Genomic DNA, 23990 nt, shown 5'->3' on the forward strand with positions numbered 1-23990 from the left:
TCATTCTGGATTTTTTCAGCCTTATGTGCTCCCTGGATTGCCAGTTAATTTGTGGGGTAGAGATGTTTTGAAAAATATGGGGGCATTGCTAGTCAGTCCTAATAGTTTAGTTAGCACTCAAATGCTTGATCAGGGATTTTTGCCCACTAAGGGTCTAGGGAAAGAACAGCGAGGAATTCTCACCCCCATAGAAGTGGCACCCAATACCAGAAGGCATGGATTAGGATATCAAAATTTAGCATAGGGGCCTTGGTAGCTCCTGCTACCCCAATAATGCACTGTGCAGACCCAATTACTTGGAAATCAGATAATCCTGTATGGGTAGACCAATGGCCCCTTTCTCAGGAGAAATTTAGGGCAGCTGCTCAATTGGTACAAAAGCAGCTACAGCTTGGGCACATTGACCCATCTAATAGTCCATGGAATATGCCTATATTTGTTATTAAAAAGAAATCAGGAGACTGGAGGCTATTACAAGATTTGAGAGCAATAAATAAGACTATGGAAATTATGGGTCCTCTCCAGCTAGGACTTCCTTCTCCTACTGCCATTCCATGGAACTATCACCTTATAGTTGTTGATTTGAAGGATTGCTTTTTTACTATTCCTTTAAGCCCTCATGATTGCAAGCGTTTTGCATTCAGTGTTCCTTCACTTAATTTTCAGGCTCCCATGGAGCGATACCAGTGGCGAGTTTTGCTTCAAGGTATGGCTAATAGTCCTACCTTGTGCCAAAAATATGTTGCTCAAGCCATCTCTCCAGTACGAAGGCAACACCCTAAGGCATACATAATTCATTATATGGATGATATTCTTATTGCTCATCCAGATAAAGACACTGTGTTGACCATTTTGCAACAACTAGAATGTTCTCTGAAAAAATCAGGACTTTATATAGCTCCTGAAAAGGTACAGCAATCTTTACCTTTTTCTTATTTAGGACAAATTATTGAGGGACAACAAATTTGCCCACAGAAAATAGAAATCAGGACAGATCATTTGCAAACTTTAAACGATTTCCAGAAACTGTTAGGAGACATTAATTGGCTTAGACCTTCCTTGAAATTAACTACTGGAGAACTGAAGCCACTTTTTGATATTCTTAGAGGCTCAGCTGAACCAGCTTCTCCTCGGCTACTTACACCTGCGGGACAACAAGCTTTAAAGCTTGTAGAAAAGGCCTTGCAGCAAGCACAACTAAAACGCATAAATCCTGAGGAATCAATTGCCCTACTAATATGTCCCTCAAGTTACACTCCAACAGGACTATTGTGGCAAGCTTCAGGTCCTATTGAATGGATTCATTTAGCTGTTACTCCTAAGAAAGTTTTATCTCCATATTTTGATCTTGTTGCCTCCTTGATTATCAAGGGGCGTAGGCGACTCTTGCAGCTTATAGGTTTTGAGCCACAGACTATTGTTCCTTTTTCAAAAGATCAACAACAATGGCTCTGGGAAACTTCCACAAAATGGCAAATCGCTTTTGCAAATTTTACAGGCCAAACTGATTCTCACTACCCAGCTGATAAAATAGTTCATTTTCATTAATTACTACCTTTATATTTCCTAAGACGATTGTTATACTGAAACAGTCACCTTAAAATCAGCCCAAAGAGGAGAATTACATGCCATTATCATGGCTTTTCAGCATTTGCCATACTCCTCCTTTAATTTATATACAGACAGCAGATATTTACTTATGGTTGTTTCCACTATAGAGACTGCTGTCTTAGGGACAACTGCTGATGAGGAACTATTTCAGCAGTTCCTCCTTCTTCAAAGACTTGTACGTCAACATACAGCTTTGTGTTTTATAGGACATATTCGAGCTCACTCCATGCTCCCTGGAGCTTTAGCACAAGGGAATGCCCTTATTGATCAAGCTACCCAAAAGAAAATTATTGGAGCAACCATGACAGATCAAGCAATTCAGTCTCATACTATCCATCACCAGAACGCTGCAGCCTTGCGTAAACAGTTTCAACTTTCTCGGGAAGCAGCACGGCAGATTGTTAAATCTTGTCCAAGGTGCCCTATATTACAATCTGTCCCTTCGTTTGGAATTAACCCTCGAGGACTCCTACCGGGACAACTTTGGCAAATGGATGTTACTCATATACCTTCATTTGGCAAACAATCCTTTGTCCATGTTACAGTAGATACTTATTCTGGATTTATAGTAGCCTCTGCCAGAACAGGAGAGGCTGCTAAACATGTTATAGCTCATTGCTTGTATGCATTTTCTATTATTGGACTTCCTAAACTGATTAAAACTGACAACGCTCCTGCATATGTAGGAAAAGCATTTACTACATTTTGTCAGATTTTTGGACTTGACCTAAGGACGGGAATTCCTTACAATCCCCAGGGTCAAGGCATTGTAGAGCGTGCACATCAAACACTTAAAAACCAATTGGAAAAAATTTAAAAAGGGGAATTATACCCTCAAACTCCTGCAAATCTTCTTTGTCATGCTCTTTTCACTTTAAAATTTTTGAATACTGATGTACAGGGTCATTCAGCAGCAGAGACACTCTGGAACCCTGCAAAGAAAGCCTTCCCTGAAGTGCGATGGAGGGACCCACTCACAGGAATCTGGCAAGGGCCAGACCCTGTTCTCTTATGGGGCCGAGGATATGTGTGTGTTTTTCCTAGGTCTGCTGAAGCTCCTCGGTGGATCCCTGAATGACTGATGAGACACCATGATTCTAGATGAGAGACTTACTTCACAAGAGCAATTGTATGAGGCTTAGTTTACTATGCTCTCTTCCCTTTCTCAATTATTATCTAATTTTTTTAATGTTTTAGATCATTTTATTTTCCTGATCCATTGCTTGAAAAGAGGGCAAAAGAGGGGCCTGATTTGGGTATTGCTGAACAGAAATCTCATACGGCCATCTTGAGATTTTTCGAGAGAGGTCTCTGTTTAGTATATATCCTTATTATGTTCCTATTAAGATAGCCCTACTTAAGATCAAGCAGGCCATAGTTTAATCTCTAAAACCCCGGGTTTCACTCTTGATTTGTGTGATTGTATGTGAAGTCTTTGTTTAATGTCTAAGTGTTTTTGTTTATAAGGCCTGAATTAAGTCCTTACATGAAAAGTAATGATGATAATAGTTTTGGAAGTGCCGGCTGTAGTATTGAAAACAAAACGGGAATAGTTTCATTTCCCTATATAAATATAATTTTGTTTGGAATAAGTAGAGCACGCTCATTTTGGATCCAAAAGACTTGCTGGTTTGGCCAGGCTGCTCCAGGCTGCAAGTGAAAGGCTTGAAGCAGCATAGATTTACATAATAAAGGTGTAAAGATTTTTTTTGCTGTAGAAGAATAATGAAGATCACAATGGGATTTTTCAGTTTTGATATGTACTCTCTAAAGTGCCTGTTAATTAATGTTAAGGGGGTGTTTTGATAAGTGTGGGAATGTTGTTTGGAGGTGCTTTTACTCTATTTTTGTTAAAAGTTAACAAAGTCAAGAATTTCTTGCAATATTTGAAGTCAAAATATTGTAAAGTGTGATTCAATTGTAAATAATATAAAAAGAAAGGGGGGGGGAGTCATATCCTGGAGCTCCTGCAGGTCTACCCTGTTACGCTTTTTACTTCAAACAGTTTATCTTGAATGCTGATGTACAAGAGATGCCCAAATTTTTGTCCTGCAAACTACTACCCTTTTTAAAATTTTATTTGATTCCAGCTAATGACACTGTTTTGTTCTTTTCTGAATAGCTCCAGATATATAGGCAGATAGGGACTCTCAAGCCCCTCAGCGAGATCTTCTGAGCATGGCTTTTAAGGTACCAAGAGGCCGAAAAAGCCCAAAGGAGATCAGGTAAAATACTAGCTCTTGGCATACGCCCTCAGAGGCTCCAACACTCCAACTGGAACTTCATCAGGGCCCTGCTTCAATAGTGGAAAGGATGGTCATTTAAGCCAAAGCCTGCCAGGCTTACATGCCTTTGCTGTGAGGAAGAAGGGACACACTGGAAGGTAGGCTTCCCCCTCACTCCTCTAAGGGAGGGTTCAGTCTCTTCCAGCCCTGCTCCAGCCACCTGTGACCTAACCTTGCCCAGAATACTGGGATTTGCCACTGAAGGCTAAAAGGTGCCCAGGGCCGTCGGCCCCATCTTCGACACTGTGGACGAGCCTGGGGTATTTCTTCCAAGTAGCTGGTAGACTGGTCTCATTTACACAAGGGTCATTTAACTAGGTCTTGCCTGAATATTCAGGTTTTTTATTCTTCCCTCGAAGATCTCTGTTGTGGGTATTGATAGTCCTGTTTTCTGCTGCTTTGATTAATATATAGTCTTTCTTTTATTCCTCCTGCCTCAATGCCCCACTCATAGTTTAGGCTAGGACCTACTCCTAATTCAGAGCTCCTTTTTTCCTTTTTTTGCCAACTTACAAATTTACCTATGCCACCCAGCTTAGTGTATCCCAAGGTTCTCCTCACCACTCCATGGCTGTAAAGCTCCAGTATAGGACCCCTGGGTTCATCTTTCCAGTTTAAAGAAAACGGAAGCTCCGTCTTCATGCGTGCTGCAGATGGCTTTTCCAGTCTACCTGGGTCATTGCCAGCTGGGAAGCAGCGGTCATTGGGACTTTGATGCTAGCTGCAGAGTGTGGAAGTGTGACGGCAATTCCAGTGCCATGAGGACTTCTCCTGAAAGTGGACTTTTCCTGGACTCCTGCTCTTGTGACAATTTTTGATGGACTGAACTGGGGTTGGGTTGCATTTGCAGAGATTTGGAATGGTGTTGGTGCCAACTTGGACTTGGTGAACACTTTAAGGATATTACTCTTTTATAGATTCTTGTTGTATTAGCTTAAAGAGTTTGCTTAAAGTCTTTGATCACTGTGATGTATTGGTATACTTGTTTTGGGTATCTGTTAGCATTGGCTATACTAATTTTGTGTTTGTTTTGTATTTTTTCCATCTGCCTCCAAATTAGAAAATCAGATGAGTGCAAATCTCAGCACACAAATTAAAAAGAAAAGGGGGATATGTTGTGGACCGGTAATGGCAAAAAGCCATTATAGATTCGAGGCTTGGCAGGGGGCTAAGTTCTCCCCCTTCCATCTCCATATTTGGCTTTAATGCTGAGTGTTTGCACCCACTCCCCTTCCTTCCTTGGGTTGCAGGAAGCAATATACATACCCTTCCTCTGACTCTGTTTGTTTCAGATGTTTGTAAATTTCACTAATGTATCCTGTTTTTGCCTTGGGAGAGTTCCTGTCTTAGCCTTTGATGTGCAACTTTGTATCAGGGTCCTTGATTTGCATAGGTCCATATAATAAAGCGAACTGGGGCTGTGAGGCACTCAGATGCTGCCAGGCAGTTTGAAGAGCCCTCCCGGTCCCATCAGTTTTGTTCTGACAAAGTGTGTTTCCTTAATTCCGCACCGTTATTTGGAGCTGCGCTGGTCCGCGGCACAATCCACTGCACAGTGACAAGGGACGGTTTTTTGGAAGAGGTGACACCAGAAACATGGTTTGGAACACTCTGCCCTCTCAGGATGAAATTTCCCCAGCAAATTTCAATTCTATTTATCACACCAGGGCTGATATATTATACCTCCTTTACTCACACTCTTTGTTGACTTTCAGCATAACTTTAAAGGATTCGTTGGCCTTGGCACCATGAATTTGTGGCTTCATAGAGCCATATTGGAATTATTGAGGCAGAGTATAAATAAATATAAAGTATTCTCATACCACTTTATTTACATAGTATTACACACAGACACAATAATTCACTGTTATGCTGAAGGCATTATAACTTAAGACAAACTTCAGAAAGATAATTATTAGCCTATATCCAAAAATTCATAAAATTATACATGGGAAATGGAGTTAAACAATTTTCATCTACTTATAGCAGTTAATTCTCACAACTCCTTTGAAGTAAGCAAGGCAGGCATAATTTAATTATCACCAGTTTTAGGGACAGATGTTGATAAATGTGACAAGTAAGCAAGGGGGTATATATCAGAGATAGGGGACAACATGCTAACCAAACAAGGAGTGCCTGAAAGATACCAAGAGCCAGAGTCTGCAGCTAAAAGATTAAAATGCTGGAGAGACCATTACACAAAAACAGCAGATGTATCACACACTAATAAGTATTTCAGACAAGAAGCTCTGGCTAGGCTCTTACGTACGTACTGCTTGACATGACCTATAGGCATCTGCCGCAGATAAAGAGTTCCAAGTGGACACTATCAGTACATCTAGCTCTCCACTAGGGATCTGTACCTGGAAGTCCTGCAGGCACTTTCAAACTCAAAAAGTTTAAAATAGCTCATTTCCACCCCCAGCCTCTCCTTTCATTTCAAGTCTTTGCTCACCGTGCAGCCTTCTGAGATGGACACATCAGAGTCCGCATTGGCTTTTTCCATCTTGTTTCTCTCCCACATCTGTCCCATTGACAAGGAAGCCTATACGTCATGGTCGCAGAAGGGTCAATCTTCCTGAGTGTTGCCATTACTTTTTGTACTGGGCATTGGGTAGGGGCTGCTCAGACAGAAACTGAAAAGGCATTTGTAGTCAGCTCCAGCTGATCCCCATGGGGAATACGGACATAATTATAATTTATGAAACAAGGGAGTAGCAACAAATGATAACAAGAGATCAAAGGGGGCTCTGAGTCAGTCAGGAAGGTCAGAAAAATCTAATTCAGTTCAGATAGTGTTTTGAAGAATAATCAGTTTATTCTCTGTATCTATGAGTCTGTTTCTGTTTTCTTTGTGGGTGGAAAAGGTAAAGGGAGTAAGAAGTACAAATGAGTAGTTACAAAATAGCCACCAGGAAATAAAGTTCAGCATCAAGAACATAGTCAATAATATTGTAATAAGTATGTACAGTGGCAGGTGGGTACTAGACTTATTGGAGGATCACTTTGTAAGTTATATAAATGTCTAACCATTAGGCTGTACATCTGAAACTAATATAAAATAATATTGAATGACCACTGTTATTGAAAAAGAAAAAAAGAATAATCAAACACTAGTCACTCTACCAAGAATCCAGTCCAGTTCTTTCCAACGCTTTCCCCTTCCTCCTCATTAGCCCTCCAGTTGGGGCCATTCACATGGACTTCTGGAGCTTTCCTTTCAGGGTTTCAAAGCTGCTGCTTGAGCCAGGACACAAGTAACTTTCCCCAGGTCTCATTAGGCTATTGTAGCTACCTCCTGACTGGTATCCCTTATTCCAGTAGCTAGCTCCCACTATCAATTCACTTTCTAAAACTAGCTCAGAATTATCTTTTGCCCTGGCTAGGTAGCTCAGTTGTTTAGAACATCATCCTGATATTCCAAGGTTGTGAGTGCAATCCCGTCAGGGCACATATAAGAATCAACCAAGGAATGCATAAATAATTGGAAAAACAAATTGATGTTTCTCTCTCTCCCTTCCTCTCTCTAAAAAACAAATCAATAAAATGTTTTTTAAAAAAGAATTACCGCCTGACCAGGTGGTGGCACAGTAGATAGAGCATTGGACTGGGATGTGGAGGACCCAGGTTCAAGACCCCGAGGTCACCAGCTTGAGCGTGGGCTCATCTGGTTTGAGCAAAGCTCACCAGCTTGGACCCAGGTTGCTGGCTCGAGCAAGGGGTTACTCGCTCTGCTGTAGCCCCATGGTCAAGGCACATATGAGAAAGCAATCAATAAAAAACTAAGGTGCCGCAACAAAAAACTAATGATTGATGCTTCTCATCTCTCTTCATTCCTGTCTGTCCCTATCTATTCCTCTCTCTGATTCTCTCTCTGTCTCTGAAAAAAAAAAAAAGAATTACATTTCTCAAAACAGAGATTACATACTGCTAAACACACAAATTTAGATTGTACCCATTCGGCAGGATAAGCCAGATTCCTTAGGAGGGTGCCATCATGAACCCTCCCATACTGGCTCCAGCTGCTTTTCCAACCTCAGCTTCTGCGACCTCTTCCATTACATCCGCATGAGGTTGTCCACAAATAATGCAGTTCCCCAGTGCTTGTGTCTCTGGTTACATTCTTTCTTCTGCCTGGGATTACTTTCATTATTTTCTGCTTAGCAGAGAGAGAGAAAGGGGAAGAGAGAGAGAGAGAGAGAGAATATAAGGGTTTCAATAGAACCTGGTCTGTGGTGGCGCAAAGGATAATGCATCAACCTAGAATGCTGAGTTTATTGGTTTCAGATCCCCTGCTTGCCCCCTCAAGGCGCATACAAGAAGCAACTACTCTTCACATTCCTTCTCCCTCCTGCCTCTCTCTCTTCTCTCTGTAAAATCAATCAATTAAAAAATATACATAAAAGTTTCAATAGAGTAAAAAATTAGGACTTGAAAAACAAAATCTTCAGCCTTAATTTAGGATCCTAATAGGCCCTGGCCAGGTAGCTCAGTTGGTTGGAGCATCATCCCAATATGCCAAGGATGCCACTTTGACCCTGGTCTGGGAACAGGCAAGAATCAACCAACATGCCTGATCAAGCAGTGGCGCAGTGGATAGAGCATTGGACTGGGACGTGGAGGACCCAGGTTTGAAACCCTGAGGTCGCTGGCTTGAGTGCGGGCTCATCTGGTTTGAGCAAGGCTCACTGACTTAAGCCCAAGGTCACTGGCTTGAGCAAGGGGTTACTCAGTCTGCTGTAGCCCCATGGTCAAGGCACATATGAGAAAGCAATCAATGAATAACTAAGGTGCTGCAATGAAGAACTGATGCTTCTCTTCTCATCTCTCTTCCTTCCAGTCTTTCTGTCCTTATCTGTCCCTCTCTCTGTCTTTCTCTGTCTCCCCCAAAAATCAACTAATGAATGCATAAAAAGTGGAACAACAGCTCGCTTCGGCAGCACATATACTAAAATTGGAATGATACAGAGAAGATTAGCATGGCCCCTGCACAAGGATGACACGCAAATTCGTGAAGCGTTCCATATTTTATGAAACATTTGAGAATGAACTCAAAAGAATAATCCCCTTCACGATTGCAACAAAAAAAATAAAATACCTAGGAATAAACATAACAAAGAATGTAAAGGACTTATACAATGAAAACTATAAACCATTGTTAAGGGAAATCGAAAAAGACATTATGAGATGGAAGAATATACCTTGTTCTTGGTTAGGTAGAATAAATATAATCAAGATGGCCATATTACCCAAAGCTATATACAAATTTAATGCAATTCCCATCAAAATTCCAATGACATTTTTTAAAGAAATGGAGCAAAAAATAATCAGATTTATATGGAACTATAAAAAGCCCCGAATAGCCAAAGCAATCCTAAAGAAAAGGAATGAAGCTGGGGGCATTACAATACCTGACTTCAAACTCTATTATAGGGCCACGACAATCAAAACAACATGGTATTGGCAGAAAAATAGACACTCAGACCAATGGAACAGAATAGAAAGCCCAGAAATAAAACCACATATATATAGTCAAATAATTTTTGATAAATGGGCCAACAACACTCAATGGAGAAAAGAAAGCCTCTTCAACAAATGGTGCTGGGAAAACTGGAAAGCCACATGCAAAAGAATGAAGCTGGACTACAGTTTGTCCCCCTGTACTAAAATTAACTCAAAATGGATCAAAGATCTAAACATAAGACCTGAAACAATAAAGTACATAGAAGAAGACATAGGTACCAAACTCATAGACCTGGGCTTTAAAGAGCATTTTATGAATTTGACTCCACAGGCAAGAGAAGTGAAAGCAAAAATTAATGAATGGGACTACATCAGACTAAGAAGTTTTTGTTCAGCAAGAGAAATTGATAACAAGATAAACAGACAGCCAACTAATTGGGAAATGATATTTTTAAACACCTGCTCAGATAAGGGCCTAATATCCAAAATATACAAAGAACTCATAAAACTCAACGACAAACAAACAAACAATCCAATAAAAAAATGGGAAGAGGATATGAACAGACACTTCTCCCAGGAAGAAATACAAATGGCCAACAGATATATGAAAAGATGCTCATCTTCTTTAGTTATTAGAGAAATGCAAATCAAAACTGCAATGAGATACCACCTCACACCTGTTAGACTAGCTATTATTAACAAGACAGGTAATAGCAAATGTTGGAGAGGCTGTGGAGAAAAAGGAACCCTCATCCACTGTTGGTGGGAATGTAAAGTAGTACAACCATTATGGAAGAAAGTATGGTGGTTCCTCAAAAAACTGCAACTAGAACTACCTTATGACCCAGCAATCCCTCTACTGGGTATATACCCCAAAAACTCAGAAACATTGACTTGTAAAGACACATGCAGCCCCATGTTCATTGCAGCATTGTTCACAGTGGCCAGGACATGGAAACAACCAAAAAGCCCATCAATAGATGACTGGATAAAGAAGATGTGGCACATATACACTATGGAATACTACTCAGCCATAAGAAATGATGACATCGGATCATTTATAGCAAAATGGTGGGATCTTGACAACATTATACGGAGTGAAATAAGTAAATCAGAAAAAACCAGGAACTGCATTTTTCCATACTTAGATGGGACATAAAAGTGAGACCAAGAGACATTGACAAGAGTGTGGTGGTTACGGGGGGAGGGGGGAAAGGGAGAGGGAAGGGGGAGGGGGAGGGGCACAAAGAGAACTAGATAGAGGGTGACAGGACAATCTGACTTTGGGTGATGGGTATGCAACATAATTGAACTTTAAGATAACCTGGACATATTATCTTTGAATATATGTATCTTGATTTACTGATGTCACCCCATTAAAAATAAATACAATAAAAAAAAAAGTGGAACAACAAATCAGTGTTTCTCTCTTACGTTCTCACCCTTCCTCTCTCTAAAATTTAATAAATAAAAAATAATATTAAATTTTTTTAAAATTTAGGAACCTAATATAGAATTCCACTAAACATGTGTGAACCTCAAGAAGGAATATAGAGACTTGGCCAGGAAACTCAATTGGTTAGAGCATCACCCCAATACACCAAGGTAGCAGGTTCAATCCTTGGTCAGGGCACATACTAGAAGCAACCAATGAATGCACAAATAAGTGGAACAACAAAGTGATGTTTCTCTTTCTTTCTATCTCTGCCAAGCAGAAAAAAAATTATGCATATATAGGTATTCAACTGCTCATAAAAATTAGGGGATCAGGGAACATGCAGATACCCACCCAGTACTTTCAGCCTTTTGTGTAGTGCATTTTCACCAACGAAATAAAGTTGGTTTTGTATCTCATTTGCATAATTGAACAACTTTCTTTGACTTGTCATTTGCTTTTCTGATCTTGTTTAATAAAAAAGTCAAATGTTTTTTTTTATCGCTTCATATTCATTTTGAAACATCCCCTAATTTTTGTGAGAAATACACACACACACACACACACACACACAAGAATATATATCTGTCAAGAAGGACTTCTCATGGTTAACTAGGCCCAAATTCACAGTCAGAGTCCAGCAGCTAGCTGACAGAGGCCTCACACACACTGCATTTCAGGGAGAAGCCACAGAGCTGCCAGTCTCCTGCACTGTGCTCCTGTCAGCCCAGCTGACCCTTATAAAGAAGCTCCTGTTAATTGTCTTTTTGACCAATAACACTGAGTGAGACCTGCTTTGTCCAATTGAAACTGTGCAGCTATCTCATTTAAATTTTTATTCACCAATCAGGGCACATGATTCCAACAAATCAGAACAATGCTATTTATCCCAATCAAATTGTGCAGCCTGACCAGGTGGTGGCGCAGTGGATAGAGCATCGGACTGGGATGCGGAAGGACCCAGGTTCGAGACCCCAAGGTCGCCAGCTTGAGCACTGGCTCATCTGGTTTGAGCAGAGCTCACCAGCTTGGACCCAAGATCGCTGGCTCCAGCAAGGGGTTGCTCGGTCTGCTGAAGGCCCGTGGTCAAGGCACATATGAGAAGACAATCAATGAACAACTAAGAAGTTGCAAAGAAAAACTAATGATTGATGCTTCTCATCTCTCTCCATTCCTGTCTGTCTGTCCCTGTCTATCTCTGCCTCTGTAAAAATAAATAAATAAATAAAAATTTAAAAAAATTGTGCAAATTTGGGTCATTTGCATAAAAATAGACCAATCAGGGATAGAGGTGCTCTTTACATAATCAGGCTTCCCCTCTGTCTCAGGGGAGATCACTTTTGGTTTTCACAGGAAGCTGCATTTCCCTTATTTGTAAACCTGAAAAAAGTTTCTCTTTTACCATACCCCAAATTGGGTGTTCCTGTTGCCATTGATTGGTGGCAGCAACATTTTGCTGACACATGTTGTGAGGACTTGAAGTGATTCATATAGAGAAAAATCAATCAACTCAAAGGAACTTAAATACAACCTGATTAGTCTGCCTCTACAGGGAGAAAAGAAGTAATCTTATGAAAACATTGTTTATAATAAAGACATCTCATGTTGACAAATAGACTGTAGGGCAGTTCAAGAAGTTTATGGGTTCTCAACAGTCCTCTTGATTACAGTCATGCTACATGTAAATAGTTAATGTGGTCCAGAGAGAAAGTCTAGCCAATAATGTGAGAAATAACCTGGATAAGAACTTCAGTTCTTTTTTATTTTATTATTATTTTTAGGTGAGAGGAGGGGAAAGAGTTAGACAGACCTCCACATGCACCCTGACCAGGAGCCACCTGGCAACCCCATCTGGGGCCGATGCTCAGAGAAGCTGAGCTATCCTCAGTGCCCAAAGCCATGCTTGAACCAATCAAGCCACTGGCTGCAAGAAGGGAAGGGGGAGAGATAGGGGGAGGAAGGGAAGGAGAAGCAGATGGTCATTTTTTATGTGTGTCCTAACCAGAGATTGAACCACTTATTTATGCCAGGCTGACATTCTATCCATTGAGCCACCAGCCAGAGCCAGAATTTCAGTTCTTTAAAGATATACATACTAAATGATGAGAATTTGAAACTTCAGAAGATTTCAAAGTCAAGATCTAGTTTGATGAAAATTCTGGAGGACAAAGAAATGAAAAAAAATTGAAATAGGCTGACCAGGAGGTGGCACAGTGGACAGAGCACCGGACTGGGATGCAGAGGACCCAGGTTCGAGACCCTAAGGTCGCCAGCTTGAGCACGGGCTCATGTGGTTTGAGCAAAAAGCTCACCAGCTTGGACCCAAGGTCGCTGGCTTGAGCAAGAGGATACTCAGCCTACTGAAGGCCCGTGGTCAAAGCACATATGAGAAAGCAATCAATGAACAACTAAGGTGTCGCAACAAAAAACTGATGATTGATGCTTCTCATCTCTCTCCATTCCTGTCTGTCTGTCCCTATCTGTCCCTCTTTCTCACTCTCTGTCTCTGTCAATAAATAAATAAATGTGTTTGAACATTAAAAAAAAAAGGAAATATCAGAGTAAATCATTGAGCCTGACCAGGCGGTGGGGCAGTGGATAGAACAAAGAATTGATGTTTTTCATCTCTCTCCCTTCCTGTCTGTATGTCCCTCTCTCTGACTCTTTCACTGTCTCTGTCAAAATAAAATAAAATAAAATAAAACATTGAAGAAACCAATAAACAAAAATACAAATATCTCTGATGGGGGGAATTGGATTAAAGATACCATTCATGTACTTGAAGAAGACAGCCCAAACCTTTTGAAATATCTGTTTGGCATGTCAAAACTAAGAAAGAATATAATGTAAAGGAATGGATAAAATATCAAAGAGACAAATCTATATAATTAAATAAGTAATGATAAGTGTTGGGCAGATAAAATGTATTATGCTCACTTTGTTAAAGATAACGCTGCCCACGTAAAGGCCGTTGCCCAGGTGATATTAATGTGTGTTGGGGGCAGGCAGGATCATTGTAGCCTGGGGCTTGGTTTTGGGATTAAGCCTTTTCCACCCTTTTTGATGTGGGGTGGTACAATCCAATCATGCCTCAGAGAAGTGACTTTGTATTAGAGACTTCCCTATTTTGTATATTGGATTAAAGGTTTTGAATCTACACTATAAAATTGGGGCAGAATGAGAGCTTGTTCACTTGGTTCCTGAGATTATCATTAGAGAGGAGAGCAGAGAGGAGAGAGCAGAGAAAGGCCACGTGGAAGAGGTCAGTAGAGGCAGTCAAGATGGTGGAGTGTTGAGTGAGAAGCCAGTTTGTGCAGTTTGTGCAGGGAGAAGGAAGATGATGGGGAACAGAGGTGAATAAGTCTGGTGAGCTAGAAACCTTTGATTCTAGGAAACTCGGTTAAGTCAGTAGCTTTGTGAGCACTGAATGTGAGTGGGTTTTGGAGCCCAGTGTGTGTTTTTACTTGCCCGCCAGGTGCAAGCTAGAATTAAAGATGACAGCCCATCAGTTTTTGGTTTTGGCTCCGTTGTTTCTTTACCGACTGTCCGAATCCAATGCGAACCTGCGTGGGCCAGGCTGCTGTGTTAGCATCCCTGGCTACTAGCTTTACAATAAGAAAACTGGCAAAATTTTCAAAAATATAAAACATTCCTAAAGTAGAGATGGTGAAAAGAAGGTAAAGTTTGAAGCCTTACCTGCTACTGAAAAAAAAAAAAAAAGACTGATGATAAGCATGTAAGAGGAGGCAACCACCTGAAATCATAACTCACTCAGAAAACAAACCTAATTAATTTAGAAATCTCAGAAAGACACAGAAAAACTATTGTTCACAAGAAAAATGAAATTGAACATTTAAATCATTTCATTGTGCCTGTGGGGCAAATGATTTTTATAAAATTTGTATTTTCTGAGTTTGCTCACTTTTAGTGTTGAAAAAATGGCGCTGAGCAGCCCAGGTATGTTATCTGTGAAATTGCAAATTACCTTCCTGCTTGGGAAGGGCCATTGTCTTGCTAATGTTTGCTGGAAGAGAGGTTTTCACACCAGAAAGTATTGAAAAGAGAAAGAAGAGAAGTCATGTTTTGCAGGGAGAGCAGAGAGAATACAGGGTGCAGAAGAAGAAGCCAGTTTGTGAGGAGAGGGAGAAGGTGTGTGATAGATATATGAAATTCCAACTGCTCCTGAGGCAGGAAATTTCCAGAAAGCTGATCAACCACCCAAGGAGGAGATTCCAGAAAGCTGAAATCCATAAAACTGTAAAAGGGAACATACCAGAACTTTTAACTCAGTACCCCCTCAGGCTCTCCCAAACTCTATAAAATTTGCCTCATAATCTGTAACTGGTGCTTTTCTCCCCGGAGAAGTGCCCAGCAGGATTCCTTGCTTTCTTTCAATAAAACCTGTTACTCTGGTCTTTTCGGACTCCCATAGATTCCAACATTTGGTGCTGAAACCCAGGACAGGGTACTAATTGCCTGGATGATTCCTCTTTGCCATCCAAACTTACAACCAGGGAAGCAATGGGCAGCGGTAGCTCGTCTGGGCTAACTCCCTGATTCTGTTTGAATGTGTAATTGTAGGTTGATTGACTGGCAGTCTAACCCTGTGCTGAACACTGCCAGATCAGGAGGTAAGGAGTTTCTCCCTCCTCCCTCCATGGTTGGCCTCCAAATTTCTCCCTAAAAACACCCCTTCCTGGTTGGATGGTTTTGACTTCAGACCCCATATCTATGAGTGGTCTGCCTCTACTCCTTATGGACTTCTACAAAAGTCCTGGTGCACCTAGCCAGGCCCCTGTCGTACATCCCGGGATCTCAGCCTTGGGGTGATGACCTCTTGTCTGAGACTCTCTTTCTATGGAGATTTTCTCCTCTCGGAACTGTGACTGAAGGTGGGGATGCCCCCTTCTCTCACCAGTCTCCTCTACTGTGGGCTCCTCTCAGTCCAAACCGTCCAGACAGACTCCCCTCAGAACACAGGCTCTTCCCAATTTCAGGCCTCAGAGACTACTCCTCTACTCCTTCAGGACTCCTCTATTCCTTCAGGACTCACTCTACTCTCTGGGTTTCACAGTGTGGGAGGCTTCTACAGACTTCCTCGAAAGTCTAGGCGCCTAGCCAGGTTGCTTTCTACTACCATTACAATATTCTAAGAGATCTTGAAAATTTCTGCCTCTGGATGGGGAGAGCATCAGAAATTCCTTACATGCAGGCTTTCTTCTCCCTTAGCTCTTGTCCTTAATTTCTGTGCTGCTTGTTCTACACGCAGGCTGTGTTTGGCCAGAGAAACCTCACCTAAAACCTCCGCTCCTAATTTTTCCTTCTCCGCAGATTCCCAACTTTCTCCCCCTCCTGCCTGACCCCCGGGGTGCCCTTCTCTCGGGACCCCTCTCTGGTCCCTCTGCAAATCTCTTTTGATTGAGTCTCTTCCCTCCAGAAAGCCCCCTCCCCTCTCTTCGCTGAATCCTCTTTTTCATTCACCTGCAAATACCATTCTTTCTTTCTCCTCCCCTGCTGGCCGGAGGCCCCTCCCTTCTCCACTGTGTTCTTAAACCCCTCCCTCCTTGCAGACAGGCTGCTCAGTCTCTTTTTCTTCTTCGACCCATCCTTCCCCCTCCTCAGTGACTGACTATGCCTTCCCCTTGTCCTCTCCCTGCAATACCCCCATTCTTCCTGTTCAAAAACCTTCAGGGGCTTATCACCTCGTACAAGCCTTACATCTAATCAATGAGGCAGTAGTTCCCCTCCATCCAGTAGTCCCTAATCTCTACAAGTTACTGTCACACATTCCTTCAAACACCACTCACTTCAGGGTCCTAGACCTCAAGAATGCCTTCTTTACCATTCCTCTACACCCTGACTCTTACTTTCTGTTTGCCTTGACCTGGACACTAATGCAGCCCAGCAATTTACATGGACTGTCTTACCCCAGGGGACCAAAAATAGCCCACACCTGTTTGGGCAGGCACTAGCTCAGAATTTAGCAGCATGCAATCTCAAAACTAGTACTCTCTCTCTTTTTTTTTTCCCAAAGATGGAAACGGGGAGGCAGTCAGAAAGACTCCTGCATGCACCTGACCGGGATCCACCTGGCACGCCCACCAGGGGGCAATGCTCTGCCCATCCGGGGCGTCACTCTGTTGTGACCAGAGCCACTCTAGCGCCTGAGGCAGAGGGCACAGAGTCATCCTCAGAGCCCAGGCCAACTTTGCTTCTATGGAGCCTTGGCTGCAGGAGGGGAAGAGAGAGACAGAGAGGAAGGAGAGGGGGAGGGGTGGAGAAGCAGATGGGCACTTCTCCTGTGTGCCCTGGCCAGGAATTGAACCTGGGACTCCCACACACCAGGCTGACGCTCTACCACTGAGCCAACCGGCCAGGGCCTAAAACTAGTACTCTCTTATAATATGTAAATAACCTACTCCTCTGCAGCCCCTCCCTGCCTGTCTCAAGGAGACACACCGCCACCCTTCTTAACTTCCTCACCATGAAGGAATTTCATGTCTTCTCTGCTAAGGCTCAACTTCACTCCTAGTCCGTAGCCTATCTAGGCATTGCCTTAACCCCCACCACCTGAAATCTCACCCTAGATCGAACTCAGACCCTCCGCAATTTCCAACCACTTACCACTGCTAATCAAATCCTTTCTCTTCTCAGTCTAATAGACTTCTTTAGACACTGGATTCCCACTTTTACTCTCTTAGTCAAGCCCCTCAGTGAGATCTTCTGAGCATAGCTTTTAAGGTCTATAATGGCCAAGGAAGTAACAGAAAAGGCAAATAAGGCCCAAAGGAAGTCAGAAAATACCAGCTTTTGGCATATGCTATTAAAGGCTCCAGTGCCCTAAAGGGCTTCATAGGATTCCATCAGAGCCCTGCTCCAGAGTGGAAAGAAAGGTCATTGAACTGAAAACTTCCAGTCTTCCCAGCCCCATCAAGGGACACACCTCTGCTGTGGAAAGAGGGACACGAGAAGGTAAGATGCTCCCCTCCCTTGCTTCATGGAGGGAGGGTTCAGTCTCTTCTAGTCCTGCTCCAGCTACCTGTGACCTGACCTTGCCCAGCATGCTGGGAATTACCACTGAAGGCCCAAGGACATTGTTCATGAGCCTAAGGTATTTCTTCCAAGTAGCAGATAAACTGATCTCATTTCTTGTAAACACAAGGGCCATCTACTATGCCTTGCTTGAATATTTGAGTTTTATTTATCCCTCGAAGATCTCTACTGTGGGTATTGACAGTCTGATTTTGTTACTTTATTTAATGTATAGCATCTCCTTTATTACTCTTGTCTCAATGCCCCATGCCTATTGTAGGCTGAGACCTGCTCCTAATTCCAGCTATAAGCAGTGGTCACTAGGACTGAAACTCTAACTGCAAAGTATAGAAATGTAACCATCCTTTCCCTAAGTACTTGCACAATTTATAGGTTACTCAGCAAACTGTTCAAAGACTATCCAAGGGGCACTTCCATTACATCACCCAAGGACTGACTTTCACGTGGAAAGGTCCACACATCATGATCCTGACAACTCCCACTGCTTCTAAGGGTGACTCTTTCCTCCACCTTGACCATCTAGAGCTCAGAAACAGAGAAAGGAGACCGACCCCTTGTCCTTTTATTCTCTATTCACCTCTCAACCTGCCTCAACCAATCAGGGGCTTTCTACTCGTGTGGGACCAACACCTATATGAGTCTCCCTACTAATTGGACAGAAACCTGTACCCTAGTCTATCTCACCCCAAATATCAACCTAATCCCACCCATGAGCCTCTTTCAATTCCTAGTACACTACCCGTCAATCTAAGGACCAAACAAGCTGTACAGGTAAACCCTCTCCTTATTGCTTTAAGAATTTCTATAAAAGTGGGTCTAGGGGCAGGGGGATTGGCCACTGCCCTGTCTTATTCCTACTCTCTCTCTGAAGCCCAGTGAATTTGTAAACATGGAATCAGTGGTTTCACACAAACTGGGTGTCTTCACTATTCATTGGTCCACTCACTCTTTTATTTATTTTTCTAACTTTTGGACCCTGCCTCTTATGTTTGTTCACTAGTTTCTTACAGAACCACATGCAGACCTTCACCAATCAGAAAATTGGAAAAATCTACCTAACCCTACACACCAACCCTGAAACCAACCTGCCCTCATGAAACAGAAAACTCTGGAACCCTATAAGTACACCCCTACTCTGAGTAATGGTGAAAAAAAACCCTTATTCTTGATGCTAGCACCAATTATAGGATGAATCCTAATTTTGTACCTAATTTTAATGCTTGCCTCTTTCTTTATCAAGTTCCTACAGGTTCGAATGAAAGAAATCTTCAGGATTACCTACAATCAAATGCTTTTACAAACCCTACTCCAACTGCCCCAAGGGGGGGGGGTTCACAAAGGCGGCCCTCAATAGGGATAACAGCAGGATGTAGCTCCAGAAGATGGCTGGTCTGAGACAAACCTCCTTCCTGAACCCCATACCCTCTCCTTCCCCCCACCTCTTTCCCTTTTTTATCATAACACAGAGTTCAGAAATGATAGATATATGAAATTCCAACTGCCCTTTTGTTGTTCCACCTGGTTACCTGACCTCACCTTTACTTAATGGACAATTGCCCCTGATGCAGTAAAGTTCCAGAAAGCTGATCAACCACCCAAGGAGGAGCATTCCAGAAAGCTGAAAGCCTAAAACTGTAAAAGGGAACATACCAGAACTTTTGACTCAGTACCCCCTCATGCTCTCCCAAACTATATAAAATTCACCTCATAGTCTGTAACTGGTGCTCTTCTCCCCAGAGAAGTGTCTGGCAGAGTTCCTTTCTTCCTTTCAATAAAGCCTGTTACTTTGGTCTTTTCGGACTCCCATGGATTCCAACAGTGTGCAGATGTGAAACCAGAGCTGAAGGGCTTTTGCAAGCTCTGCTGAGACTGGTGGGGACTTTTTTTTCCCCCAGAGACAGAAAGAGAGTCAGAGAGAGGAATAGTTAGGGACAAACAGACAGGAATGGAGAGAGATGAGAAGCATCAATCATCAGTTTTTATTGTGACACCTTAGTTGTTCATTGATTGCTTTCTCATATGTGCCTTGACCGCGGGCCTTCAGCAGACCGAGTAACCCCTTGCTCAAGCCAGAGATTGGGTCCAAACTGGTGAGCCTTGCTCAAACCAGATGATTCCACACTCAAGCTGGCAACTTTGGGGTCTTGAACCTGGGTCTTCCATGTCCCAGTACAACACTCTATCCACTGTGCCACAGTCTGGTCAGGTGGTGGGGCCTTTGATTCTAAGAGAAATCAGAGAAGATTCTCTTTGTTGTGGAACCGGAGAATGTGTCAGTGGCTTCAGGAGCCTTGTGTGTTTGCTTGTCAGCTGGTGCAAGACTTTAATAAAGGAATGGCCCACCATTTTTGGCTCCACTGTTTCTTAACCATCTACCTGAATCCAATGAGAACTTGCATGTGCATTGCCAGGACAGCTGCAGCTACTGGCCATATAGTGCCAGATCTTCATTCTGAGTCAGATGGCAAATACAATGTAACACAAGGGAAAATGTAAGGTGTAAATTAGTTAATAATCAATTGGTAGATCACTGGAATGAGGAGCTAGAAGGCCAGAAAATATTCATAATGATGTTTATAAAGTATACTGGAGATTTGATCAGTTTTATGTGCATCTTTTTAAACTGTGAAGCACTACATAAATATACATAAGAAGAGAGGGAGGTTGCTTGGTGGACAAATACAACAGGATGTTCCACTTGCAAAAGTCTGTTAAAATTGATTTTCCAAGGAACAAGAAATAATAGAAAATGGAATTTAAGCTGGTATTAATCTGAATGGATTCAGAGTCCATAAGTTATCAAATGCAATATGAGTGAATTTGCATTTTGCAGAGAGAATCCCCCCATAATATTCATCAATATCAGAGAGGTGCATGACCCTACTGTGATAGCCCTGTCATAAGGTTTTTGAGCTAAAATGAAATGTAAGACCTCACAGGCATCTTAACAGAGTAGTGGTTTCACATGTTTGAAAATAATGAAAGTACACTTCAACACTGAGAGTATAGAACATACTATATATTTAATGGAGCTAGTATAAATTAGCAGTCAGACTAGGTTGAAATGCCACACTCTCCATCAATAGTTTTACAAATCTATGAAGTCAGGGAAAAATTATCTGTTGTCTTAAGTCTTCTTCCATCTTTTCCCTTCTTCCATATGCTCAGTCTCAAGGCCCATTGTTTCTTCCTAGGGCTAAATAAAGACATGTGAGAGTCTTGATATAATAATCTGCTGCCCATTCAACTGTTCAGTGGAAATTGGGAAGTTAAGTACTGTTTAACTATTACTTAAGAATTATTGGACAAGTGAGAGGTCAGACCAAAAAAGAAGGTAGACCAGGACCTAGGCAGACTGAGAAGGTAGAACCAGGAAGAAGGTGTCAGTATGAATTAGACTGCTGGGACAAGAGTGGACTCACACCTTTTATGGATGCAATTTGGTGGGGGCACATCAACAGAGCCAGGTTGCTCTGAGAAAAACTTAAGGCTTGTATTTGCACTGAGGATTTCCTGGGGCTGAGGCTATATACAAGGCAGCAGTTGCTGGGCAGAATGAAGCCAGCAGATTCTCAGGATCTGAATTTAGCACTGACAGACATGACAGCAACATCAACCCACTTTGCAGTATAACTTTGTTATGCAGCTAAGGAAAAATGTGTGGCCACAGTTTGGATGCTGGTTTCCTTGGGTGCAGATATCAATTCTGAAGATGAAAGAAATGGATTAGCCCTGCATCTGGTGTGCACGGGTCAGCACATGGACCCTCCAGACATTGGGGAACCCTGGTTTAGCAGCTCACATGGATTGCAGGCGTTCTTCAGCCCTTCTGCCACAACGTGATGGCATGAGAGTATTTCTAAACAAAGACAGTAAAATGCGTGTGACTACGTGCAAGACCCGATCACATCTGCAACTTTGCTTCTGCCCTACCAGCTTGAGGGAGTGTCAGGTTTCCTGTGTTCCTAGGAGTTTCAGAGATGGCAATGGTGATAATAATGTCAATTATGGCAAAGATAGTAGTGATAATATAACAACAATCTATTACTGTAGTAGTGATATATTAAGAATGCTAATAACAATAGTGATCATAGTAAGTATCATTCCCTACTTCTAAAAAATGAATTATTCAACATTTGCTAGGTGTGATGGGAAGAAAATATATGCATTTTATGTATAATTTTGAGAAGGTGAATAACATCTTAGGAGGCAAATGAAACATTTAAAACTTAGATGAACTAAATCTCTTATTCCTAATAAACAGCACTAGGAATATTATATTAGATTGAGATGGGCCCTAAATCCAATAACTTGTGTCCTTCAAAGGTGATTTGAAGACACGACATGAAAGAAAGGCCAGCAACAACAGATGCAGGGTTTGGAGTAAGACAGCTTCAAGCCATGGAACATCAAGAATTACCAGCAGGCACCCGAAGCAAAGAGAGGCAAGGAAGGACCTTTTCCTTAAGCTTTCAGTGGGAGCATGGTCCTGCTGACACCTTGATTTCAGACTTCCGGATTTCAACAATCAAGAGAATAAACTTATGTTGTCTTGGGTCACTGTGTTTGTGGTACTTTGTTAAAAAGCTCTCGGAAATTAATATACTAGCCATATGTAAATTTGTCTTCAAGTGGCTTAATCAGTAGTTGCAAGAAAGCAAAAACATTTTACCTTCTGAGAAACAGAGTTCATCACTCTCATCTAAATTTTGCTTTTGAAAGAGACCTGTAGAACATTTATAAACCCCGTGACAGAGAGCTTACCTGATTTCTACATTTTTCTCAATTGTATGAATTTTATGAGCCTCAAGTTATCTCTAGTCTGCATACTAATTTTCCCATTTTCTCATATTCTTATGAAATAAGAACAATATGCAAGCAAATATTGAAAAACTTACACAACTAACACGGAGTAACTGCAGAAATGAATTGCTGGTTGGCAGACAGCTCTCCCAAGGTTTGGCTCAAAGAATTCATTTGTCAGCTAATGTGCAAATATCCTAAACTGGAATTTTAAAAACAGTTTAAGAACAAGAATGTATAATGTACTGAATGAAGTTGTGCAAAACAGCAGAACAAGTGACCCCTTGCTCAAGCCAGCAACCTTGGGCTTCAAGCCAGTGACCTCTGGGCTCATGCCAGTGACTATGGGGTCATGTCTATGAGTGTGCGCTCAAACCAGTGACCTCGGGTTTCAAACCTGAGTCCTCCGATACTCTATCCACTGGGCCACTGCCTGGTTAGTCAAAAATATAGTGGTGTTGAGCAACTTTTCATGTAAGATAGTGGTCCAGTTTCATTCTTTTGCATGTAGCTGTCTAGTTTTCCAAACATCATTTATTTATTTAACTTTCCCATTGATTTGAGAATGGGAGAGAAAGAGAGAGGGAGAGAGAGAGAGAGAAAAAAAAAGGATCAACTCATTGTTTCACTCAGTTGTTTCATCTAGCTGTGAACTGATTGATTGCTTTTTGTATGTGTCCTGACAGAGTTAAACCAATGACCTCTGGCATGCCGGGTTGACACTCTACCACTCAGCTGGCTGGCCAGTGCCCAACACTATTTATTGAAGAGACTGTCCTTTCCCCATTTTATGTTCTTGGCTCCTTTGCTGTAAATTAATTGACCATATATGTGTGGGTTTATTTTTGGGCTCACTATTCTATTCTATTGATCTATGTATCTGATTTTATGCCAATACCATAATATTTTGATTACTATAGCTTTGTGACATAGTTTGAACTCAGAAAATATGATGCCTCTAGTTTTGTTCTTCTTTCTCAAGATCACTTTGGCTATTCAGAGCCTTTTATAGTTCCATACAAATTTTAGGACTGTTTGTTTTCTTTATTAATTTTTTATTTATTAAATCTGTATATTGTTTTTCGGTAGTATGGATATTTTAACAATATTAATTCTTTCAATCCATAAGCATGAGGTATCTTTTTATTTACTTGTGTCTTTTTCAATTTTATTCATCACTGTCTTATACTTTTTCATGTACAGGTCTTTCACTTTCATTAAATTAATTCTTAGGGCCTGACCTGTGGTGGCGCAGTGGGATAAAGCGTCGACCTGGAACACTGAGGATGCCGGTTCAAAACATTGGGCTTGCCTGGTCAAGGCACATATGGGAGTTGATG

At 41.7% G+C, this 23990-nt stretch overlaps 1 non-coding gene across 1 annotated transcript; it reads left to right on the forward strand.

Moving 5' to 3' along the window:
• Positions 1 to 8822: 8822 nt before the first annotated feature.
• On the forward strand, positions 8823 to 8927 carry LOC136321596 (U6 spliceosomal RNA). Its single transcript, XR_010728743.1, has one exon. It is a non-coding gene; the product is annotated as a U6 spliceosomal RNA (small nuclear RNA).
• Positions 8928 to 23990: the final 15063 nt, after the last annotated feature.

Source organism: Saccopteryx bilineata, chromosome 1, assembly GCF_036850765.1.
Source record: "Saccopteryx bilineata isolate mSacBil1 chromosome 1, mSacBil1_pri_phased_curated, whole genome shotgun sequence".
Classification (NCBI taxonomy): domain Eukaryota; kingdom Metazoa; phylum Chordata; class Mammalia; order Chiroptera; family Emballonuridae; genus Saccopteryx; species Saccopteryx bilineata.